We start from the raw sequence: 9,617 nt of genomic DNA on the forward strand, positions 1-9,617 counted from the left end.
ATTTATATAATATAGACTAAGAAAATAATTATTGAACTGTATATTATATGAAAAAGCAATTTGGAATAACTATAGATAATATTGTAATGCATCTACATAAATTGGCGGAGCTTTGGACATATCAATGTCCATTCTTCGGAAAGAATATTCAAAATATCCTTCCTACTAACTCTCTTCCAAAAGTGATGAGAGAGTGATGAACAGAGCAGGAGAATATGAACAACTTCAACCAACATGGATAAAGAGATAGTGATCATGTGTGAAAGAGAAGAGAGAAAAAATAATTTGTGCTTTTTAGAGTTTGTATACGTTTGAGCTTTTATCTATGCAGATTGCAATACGGTATGTCTGTTTCGGAAATATTTTTGAAAGAAGTAGCGTGTAATTGGATTGAGAAAGTACCTGATCATCATACAGAGGATGAGACAGTTGATTTATTATTATTATTTACACATTCATCCAGTGTGGGAGCATTCACGGAAACCCCCAAAAAATAGCTCCCTGATCAAACAATTTATAACAAAAATTGTTGATGTATGGCATTATTTAGAATAATAATTTCCGTAGGCTTACACTCTAATTCATAATCAAAACATTGATATTTGATCAACGAATTCTATAGACTTGTAAGTAGTATAGACAGAGAAATTATAGACCTATATAGAGATGAGATTCAGTTTAAATGATATTATTACGATAATACATTTTGTATCTAGTTTGGCGGAGTTTGAACAGACAGTCAATTTTTGGAAAAGGATATTAGAGATGTATTTTTCATCATCACTCAACCAAAAGAGAGAAAAACACAGAAAATGGGAGAGACAGACGAAGAGAGTGTTATTGAGAGAAAGAAGTGTGTGTTGTTGTGAGAAAAAGAAAGTGATTTGATTACTTTATACATGCACTCATGCAGATTACAATGCAAATTAACAAACTTTGAGAGATACGATAGGAGGAATAATAGAACACTATAGAAAAGAGGCAACGAGCACAAATTGCGATGATTGTACAGTTGTAAATTAATTACAAAATTCAAAAGGCTACCGTAAACGTATTATCGTAGAGTTCGGTCAATAAATTATAATCGAATTCTATTTTCAAAATCTGTTCCATCAAGCTAGCATTATAGATAATGTGCTGGTAAAACAACTAACCCCTGGCCCGTGGGTGTTGGAAGTTGAGTCATTTATAGACTTAAAGATAATAGAACCTGGTGTCATGTTGGCCTGTAGAAGCAAGGGCTGCTTTCACACGGAGAGCTCTGTTATCGGCCAGGCTTCTGCATTAGAGAGATTCACTTATAACTGTCAGCATTGCGTAATGAATGAACACCAATACTTTACATTCAACCATAATGCCGACAGGCTGCTATATTAGCGCCTGGTAGCTCGTTTAGATATGACGCAGACCTTGTAAACTGTCCAGGGTTATCGGGCATCTTTGGCTTCTGGGTTCTGGATATGGCTCTGTTCATCATTCGGGCTGTACACACATGCAGGCTTCAGGTAATTGCCAGAATAGATTCAACAGGCCACATCACAAATGCTTTCATTTTCACATTACATATTTTCAACCATCAACGCATCGACAGACATTTGTGTGGGTGAATCAACTATCTATAGTGAAGTCCGCGTTATAATAACAGTGTTCGATTAGCAATTGTACTACTATCCTTGTCTATCATTCAACAAAGCAGATAGCGCTATCTCTTTCTTGCTTTGCTATGTTTCCAGATCGTCGCTTAACAATGTAAAATTAATAATTAAACAACAAAATATTTCATCTTAATCATGAAAACTCATTATAAATTTATTGAAAAATATAATTTCTTGCTTAATAAAATATAATTGATTATTTTAAACAATGAACAGTTAATATTACATCAATAATCCTGTATCCTGTCTCTTTCTTGCTTTGCTATGTTGCCAGATCGTCTTTTAACAATGTAAAATTGATAATTAATAATCAACAAAATATTTCATCTTAATCATGAAAACACATTATGAGATTCTTGAAAAATATAATTTCTTGCTCAGTAAAATATAATTGATTATTTTAAACAATGAACAGTTAATATTACATCAATAATCCTGTATCAGCTACCGTATATAGAAGGCATCGACAAGACAAAGGATCGGCAACGTTTCACTCCTATCTTTCTCCACTGCCATTAGAACGTGGACCTCACTATAGTCAATTTATTTTCGTTACGATAGCCTACTGTCTGTAAAGTTTTTTTCATACTCAGAAGTTTGATTTGGCCGATAATGTTAACATATCTTTTCAATTTTAATTATGACATGGACAGTAGAAGAATGTCATAATGACAAAATTATTGGCATTAAACATAATTATTCAAATTATCTATCTCCATTATTATATTATTATTATTATTATTATTATTATTATTATTATTATTATTATTTATTATTATTATTATTATTATTATTATTATTATTATTTCAATCTTGTGTTATGAATCTCAAACATTTTTTGTCATAGCTTCCTTGTTTCTGTCTTTTTGAATTTGTCATTTGCTTTTAATTGTTACTTTGTCGTATCGGTTGTAAAGATTGAGATGTGACCTAATTTCCGTAATTTCATTTATTTTAGTGGTTTGAATGAGCTCTTTTTTCTTTTCTATTGACATGTTTGCTCTACCTAGTTGTTCGAACTCAGGTACACAAGTTGTTCTTTGCCGGTAGGCTAGTGCTATTTTGCAAGTTAGAATATTTATTTTATCAATCTGTATTATTTTATGGCAAAATAAATGAATTTGAATTTGAATAATAAAGCTTACTTATAAATTACAAAACAATTGTTCTGATTACCTTACGTTTACCAAATCTTGGGGGGTGTCCTAAAAAAGGTCAGCAAACAGTGTTTAGTGACACACACTGCTGATGACATTTTTATGTTTTGGGTTTCCAATACAAGGGGTTGTGTCCTTGGGCTTGAGGGGGGCACCTTTGTTCAAGCATTCACTGAACACACGGGAAGTATCATAAGATATGCTTTGTCCGTGGTTTGAGTTTATTCATTTTATTTTGTGAAGTTTAATATAACTTTAGAAAAGTTCAGAAAACTTCAATATACTTCAAATACTTTCATTATACTTCATGAAAAGCACAAAAGTTACACAACAACTTTGTCAAAATAACCAGTTGATTATAGTTTATACTAAATTATAAGTACCTACAGAGTAGAACTCCAACTATCCGAATGAATAGGACCGGAGCCAATTCGGTTAATCAAATATTCCAATAATTTTGGAGTTTTCACAGGGAAGCGGGAAATTAGAAAAACCGTAAATAAATATATTATTTTCTTTAATTATAACACATTAAACACATACTTGACTGTATAAATTAAACTTCGCTGAAAGAGTGTTTTTTGAGAATATCTGAAATTCGTGGAAATTAATACGCTATAGCAGAAATTCCGCCCATTCTCTTCTAAAAGCGATACAGATATCCGGAGCTCAGCTATAACTGGAGCTCTCATCTACTGTACAAGAAATTCACATCAGCATAGAAAACACCATATCGACAGTAATATTAATGTCACCAACTCTATCAACAGCCTATATTACTATCAAAAACAATAATTTTCTGTTGCAATTTTAATTAGTTATAGGCCATAGAATAGAATAGAATTTTATTGTCCTCAACACACAATTACATCGAATAATATAAACACTTTACATTTTATCCAATGAAGTAACACGCAGTATTATTCTACGGTTGACAAAAATTCATTAGGCATGGCCGAAGCCGTCAGCCAGAGTTGGTAGATAAAGACAACAGTAAGTTATCTCGTATCTAATCAAGATAAAAAAGTTTGATAAATTTCAGCAATAATATCATTGATTCCGGTACCTACTCTATACAAAAATAGTTATAAGCCTTCTATTACCATGAACTATTATTCAACTATATCAACAGAAGGATAGTAGCCTACCACTATCAAAAATATAAAATTCAAAAACAATAATTTCTGTAATAAATTACAGATCTCTTCAATAAATTCTGTTGCAATTTTAATAAGTTACCGTATAGGCCATATAAACCTCAACAGTGAGAACCAAACAAGGTACATAAATTTTATATCGTTATTTTTAAGTCCTCTCTCTCTCTCTCTCTTAATTTACTCTAATGACTCATTTCTTTGTCATTGATGTCATTATTTTCATTTATTTATTCACAACGACATACTCATTATGTCCAATGTCAGATCCAATCAGACAAATCCCAGAGTAACAGTTCATTCGCCTCACAAAACTCCACACAACCAATATTCGCCGAATAGGCCTATTCCCTAGGAAAGGATGTTTGTTAATTTTCAAACCGAACGAACCATTGGCTATCAATCTGTTTACGCCTCGGAGTCGTATGCCGCTATGTCGGAATGTCGCTCAGTCCGAAATTCTCTTTTTATTCAGCGAGAGTTGTCGAAATCGCATGAATAAACAAACCGCAGTCTTAACAATTCGTTGAACCAAACATTAAAGCCAGAACCCGTCAAGGCGGCTGGCTCTCTTCAATGCAAGCGAGACAAATTTATGTCGCTTTTGTTCATGTTTTTTCTGGAGATAATCACTTTTCAAAACGTTAAAATACAGAAACAGCCGGAAGTATAAACACCTAATTAATCTTCATTGAGATCCAGACTCATTGAAGAGACTTTATTAAAATCAACTAGATTTTTTGAGAAGTACGGTACAGTAGACCTACTCATTCGTGGAATACCGAGCTAAAGTGCTCCCAGGTCAGGGGAACTATCAATTATTTTTCTCAGCAAATAAATCAAAGATCTGGTGGTCAGTGATACATACTTGACTGTTGAATTGTCCCCCTTCTCCATAATGCAATGTTTTATTTGTCTATTAGGCAGGGGTGCCCACAAGGGGGGGATCGCAGACTGCATCCTTGAAATTCTAAAGAAGGCTGAAAATTAAAAATCTTGTGCTTGTGAAGGATCCCAAAAAAATATTTAAATGACTAAAGGCATTTTACATGACAAAAGATGAGGGAGCAGGGTACTGATTTTTTTTCTCAATTTAGTACTATGAGCTTCCAGATAGCTGAATTGATCCGATATCCACAACATTATTAGAATTACATACGATTTCTTGAAAATCGACATATTTTTGCCGCCATCTTGTTTTTTTATGATGGCAAACATTCCTGAGATTGCCATCATAGATAATCTCTTTCTACACATTATTACAAAGAGATTAATACCATTCTCAAGTCTGTACCTTCAATGAGTCCAAAAAAGTGGTTTTGGGTATTGGTCTGTATGTGTGTGTGTATGTATGTGTGTGTGTGTGTGTGTGTGTGTGTGTGTGTGTGTGTGTGTGTGTGTGTGTGTGTGTATGTTAATCTGTGTGCACGATATCTCATCTCCCAATTAACGGAATGACTTGAAATTTGGAACGTGAGGTCATTACAATATAAGGATCCGACACGAACAATTTCGATCAAATGCGATTCAAGATGGCGGCTAAAATGGCGAAAATGTTGTCAAATACAGGTTTTTTTGCTATTTTCTCGAAAACGGCTCCAACGATTTTGATTGAAGTTATACCTAGAATAGTCATCGATAAGCTCCATCAACTGCCACAAGTCTCATATCTGTAAAAATTTCAGGAGCTCCGCCCCATCTATGCAAAGTTTGATTTTAGATTCCCAATTATCAGGCTTCAAATACAATTTGAACGAAATATTTTAAGTGGAAAAGATTGAGCATGAAAATCTCTACAATTAATGTTCAACAACATTTTCACCTAGAAATGGAAATAAGCTTGAAATTTGAGAAAATGTGATTATTCAATTGCAAACTGTTGGCAACTTTTGATTCTATTAAATGATTCACTATGAAGAAATAGCAGACCTCGTGTGTCTCCAGCGTTATCGCCCTGTCACCAGCTGGCTCATATCTTTGAATAGTAGACTTGAGATGCGCGGGAACACTAGCGTCAGGTGATCAATTTTCATAACGGCAAGGAAAGTTGTGTGAGTGCGCCACACCAGATTTTTTTTGGTTGAGATGATTTTATAATAGCTGTATCACTGAATCGAATAGGCCTATGTCTATCAAGCTGAAAGAATGGATAAATCATTGCATTTGTGGAATAAAGTGTTTTTATTTCAATAAAATTTATATTTAATAAAATACAAATGTCTTTAATCCAAAATTTAGATAGTATTCCATCCAATAAAAAATCGATAGAGTAACAAAAGTTACATTGATAAGCTAGTATAAACTACTATGATATAGGAAGAATCAATCTACATGACTGTTATGACGTCATTAATTAGTTGTGGGGCCTGAAGTAATAGTAGGTATTGCTAGAACACTGTACCAATAACACTAGTGTATGTCTACTGTGAATACATTTACAGGGTGGAAAGTGAAATATTGTCCCCGAAAAAATGTATGTTTCAAGTTTTTGAATAAATATCATGAGAAGAGTGGTCGAAATGAGTAGATTCTCTCGAACTTCATAGTTTGGTTAATTCAGAACACTTTGGTGGTAAAACCAATCCGATATCTCTCACAATAACTAAATAGCAAGCGATATAAAAATTTCTGTCAATACTGACTGACGTCTTGAATTTTTCAATGATGTCGAATATTTTCGTTGTTTCCATCATCAGTATTCTTTTTCATCTTGTTGTAACGAAGAGATTGAGACCATTTGCAAGTCTCCATCTTGAATGAAGTAGTCAAGAAAAAATCGATTTTATAGTTCTAGCTTATCACCTCATGCTTATGGAAAACGCACCAGAAAGCGTGCAGGGTTTTCTTTGGAGAACTAATTTCTTGACGTACAGCGCATGAAGATATATCGTTCGAAGGTTGAAAAAAGGCTCTAAATTTTATAGGTTTAAAATTTCTCTGTATCTCTCGCACGAAAAAAGTTATAATGGAATGAAATTTGAAAAAAATAGAAAAAACTTTCTTTTGGGCTTTTGAAGGTTATAACTAAAACAATATGCGTTTTAGAGGAAAATTTTATAGAACAGAAAATTTAGAGGAGGGTTTTTAAAATATTTTCGTCTAGAAAAACGGTTGAATATCTTGAACGGTTATTGAAATACAAGTGATATAGCAAAGCCCTAAAAATTTTGTCGGCCATCTTGTTTCCGAGGAGTTTGCCTGTGATTTCGACTTCCTTCTTATGCTTATTATGCTTATTATGCGATCACAATCCTTATTATGCTAGACCTAACGGAGAAATTGAGATATCTTCCACGGCTGTTACTCAAAAATGACCACGGAATAACATTTGCGCCCGAACTAAATCTATTTTACATGCCTTCTGTTTTGATATTCCTCAATTTACTGAGCATAATGAAGGAAAATATTGCCTAATCTTGTAATTTATTATTGAAAGAAAAAGACCTACCTTTCAAAATGCTTTTCTACATGTCTTTTTTAAAATTATTTCCTACCTCGTAATGAGGTCTATAGCAGCTAAAATCCAATTTTTCCAAATGATATTTTTCTAATAGCCTCGTCTAAATAAGTTTATGAGTCTATCAGGCTTTATTAAATATTTTAGGCCTTCTAAAAGAAGATTAAAAATAGTGTGGTAACATGATAAAAATAAATATACACGACTCCAAAGTGTCAACAAGTTTTACTCAACAAGTTTGTCAACATCAAATTTCAACAACTTTTGATTATAAAAAAGAGAGATTCACTAGCAATTAACTAAATGAGATTACATCCATTGTTCCAAACAAGTTGAAATTAACATTTTCCCAATTTTATGTATCGCAGTATGTACAATAAAATCTTTTAATGGTATCATATTATTACACATTATTACAAAAATTGAAAATTTTCAAGAATAAAAACTTTATTTTTAAAGGGTTTGACTTCAAAATCTGAAGTTAAAACATAACTGTAGTCTGTAGAAAAATAATCAGGTTTTCAATGTTTGCAATATTATCACCACTAGATAACAGATAACAAGATTCTCTTGCATGGTTTGAAATAAAAAGTAGTCTATTCTGAAATTGCCAAAAAATACACGTCAATTAACCCCCTATGCACCACTATCACTTATGCTTATCTATCACAACTAACTTGAATAATTATTATGAAAAGTTCCAAATTATTTCATTAACAGCACTAAATATACATCATTTTTTTATAATAAGCGTCATACAATTTTATAAACCATACTTATTTATATGCAATCATCGACTTGTACTCTGTGAATGCATATTTATATTTATGGTAAATATTGACTATTTCCCAATTTGTGGTTTTGCCCAAGAAGTGCCTCATTTCATAATAGATATATAAAAAAACAGAGGTATTAATATCATTCATCAATTCTTTTTAAATGTGATTTGTAACGTTTTTTGGTACACACTCTTTAATCTGGCGATCCATTTCAGATGAGATCTGACATGACTTTTAAGAGTTGGTATAAATTATTTATAGTGACAATACTTCTATGAGATTTGACAGACTTTTATGTCGTTGCTTTAGTTTTAATTGTTTTTAAATCACTTACTCAATTGCTTTACATCGTATACCTTTATAGCTTAGCAATATGTTTCAAATGAGACCTTGGGCATTTTATTTAATTATTCGGGATTTATTTATTGGGGAGGGTCTCAGTTCCTCACGATATCAGTTCATCCTAGTGCCTACTTTCATCAAGTCCCTGCCATTACTTGATAAACTGAAACAATTGGAAAGTTCAGTCGTTCATCTCGTCAAATCTCACGGTATCAAGTTTACGTTGCAGGTTGATACACAGTCAGTTACAACGTTGCACACTAGTTCGCGATTAGTGAGAAGGGTTACTGAGAAGTTACAGTAGTTAAATGTAATGTTGAGGGAAGGTTAGGGGTTAGATTTTTGCTGGTATAATTGACCGAGCGAAGTGAGGTCTAAGATTCAAGTCGACGGTTTGACATTTCTCTCAATTTTTAAATGTTTATATGTTGCGCATTTACGGCGAAACGCGGTAATAGATTTTCATGAAATTTGACAGTTATGTTCCTTTTTAAATTGCGCGTCGACGTATATCCAACGTTTTTTGAAATTTTGCATTTTAAGGATAATAAAAAAGGAAAAGGAGTTTCCTTCGAACACCAATATTACCGTAAAAATCAGACTATAGAATTATTTTCATAAATCAGCTGTCTAGTGGACTATAATACTACCCTTTTCAAAAACATCGAACATCTTGAAAATGTATCTTTCCATCAACATTAAAATACTACTAACTTTGTCTTTCCAAAAGCTGAGGCCATGATTCTTGTTTGGATTTTGGAGTTATTGATAGAAAACATTTTTCTTTTTTAATCTGATGATTAAAATTGCAACAAATATTATTGAAAAGAAATTGATTTCTAAAATCATGAAAAGTGAGAAATGAAGTTTTTAGGAAATCAGCATTATGGTAGTTTATTTTGTTAATTTCAACACACCGATTTCTCGCCAACACGACATCACAGAATGTTCTCTGATGGGATGATTGGATTGGCGTTTCGACGGCAGCACCTGATAACAGCGCTCACACTCACATTCCGGGACGACACGTCACGGTACGATAGGACAGAAACCTCTATGTTCATTCAGGATTT

This window comes from Nilaparvata lugens, chromosome 1, assembly GCF_014356525.2.
Source record: "Nilaparvata lugens isolate BPH chromosome 1, ASM1435652v1, whole genome shotgun sequence".
NCBI classification, from domain to species: Eukaryota; Metazoa; Arthropoda; class Insecta; order Hemiptera; family Delphacidae; genus Nilaparvata; species Nilaparvata lugens.